General features: G+C 45.7%; 1 pseudogene; it reads left to right on the top strand.

Annotated features, from left to right (window-relative positions):
• Nucleotides 1-359: 359 nt before the first annotated feature.
• LOC141109181 (5S ribosomal RNA) lies at nucleotides 360-478 on the top strand (annotated as a pseudogene).
• The last annotated feature ends 1,052 nt before the right edge of the window (nucleotides 479-1,530 follow it).

Raw genomic sequence — 1,530 nt, forward strand, 5'->3', positions numbered from 1 at the left:
CGCTTAAACTAAAGTATGGTCACCACATTCGACTACATGGAATATCTAGGTCGAATTCTCAACCTAGGAGGAATCTTCTTTAAAACCATGAAGAAAATACTTGGATCTGATCATAGGTACACCCAGAAAAGGGTATTCGTACCCCAGGCAAAGATCAGCGCCATAAAGGAACTGATTTTGGTAGTCGAAGCAAGATGAATTTCTCCTATTCAACTTTGCATGAGGTTGTTGGGAAAGATGGTGGCTTCATTCAAGGCCGTCCTTATGCTCAGTTTCATTCTAGACTGCTGCAAAACAGTATTCTATCGGCTTGAAACAATGGGTTCAAGCTCTACATTCCCAATGTGTCTGACTCCAAAGCCTACGGCCACATCACCCTGATAGTGCCAGATCTCATCTGATATTGGAGGCTAAGCAGGGTCGGGCCTGGTTAGTACCCAAAAGAAAGACCACCTGGAAATACCAGGTGCTGTAGGCTGGGTGCGCCGAAGCCTTAGTTTATGGTTAACATCCAAAAATCTGCAAAGGGGAAAATCCTACCTTTGGTTACCTGGGAAATAGTAACAACATATGCCAACCTTTTTTTGTTTAGGTTGGGGGACAGTCCTGAAAGAGGCAGCTGTCCAAGAGAAGTGGCCCAGATCAGAAGTGGCCTTGCCCATTGAATTTTAGAAATTCAGGCAGAGCACCTGGTCCTGAGGGCCTGAACGTTCAGTTTAAGGTATTGTCCTGCTAGGATTCCGTCTACGCCATAGCAATGGACTATATTAATCTCCTAGAGGGCACAATAAGTTGTGCGGCCCAGGGAAAGGTGAATCTTATCCTATCTTAGGCAGAAAACAATGTACTTTGCCTATCAGCAGTCTTCATTCTAGGAATAGAAAATTGGCAGGTGGACTACTTGAGTTGCCAGCAGTTGATCCAGGGAGAATGGTTCCTTCACCCTGATATCTTCCTGTCAATATTTCAAGGATGGGGGATCCCAGACATAGATCTGTTTGCGTCCAGGTTTAACAAAGAAATCAACTACTTTGTGTCAAGTACAAAGGATCTGCTAGCATGTGGAACAGATGCCTTGCTATTCCCGTGGAATCGGTTCTCATTGATTTGTGCATTCCCTCCTATTCTGCCTGCATTCACGACTTCTTCACAGGATCAAGCAGGAAGGGAAGTCATTGATTCTTGTGACCCACAGCGGGGTCCAGGAAATCTTGGTATGCAGAGATCGTAGAGATGGCAGTAGGGGACTCATGGACCCTACCTTCACGGCCAGACCTTCTCTCGCAAGGTCCGGAATTCCATCCTACTTTACAAATGCTAAATTTGACGGTTTGGCTATTGAGACCCACACTTTAAAGAAGCGTGGGCTGTCAGGTTTGGTAGTTTTCTACCTTGGTTAATGCAAGGGAGCCGGCCTCCATGGTTATATATTATGGAGTCTGGGAAACATATGTCTCCTGGTGTGAAACCAGGAGCTGCACCCCAGGAAATAAGTCAAGGTAGAGTCCTTGACTTTTCTGCAGATGGGGT

Source organism: Aquarana catesbeiana, linkage group LG09 (assembly GCF_042186555.1).
Source record: "Aquarana catesbeiana isolate 2022-GZ linkage group LG09, ASM4218655v1, whole genome shotgun sequence".
Classification (NCBI taxonomy): domain Eukaryota; kingdom Metazoa; phylum Chordata; class Amphibia; order Anura; family Ranidae; genus Aquarana; species Aquarana catesbeiana.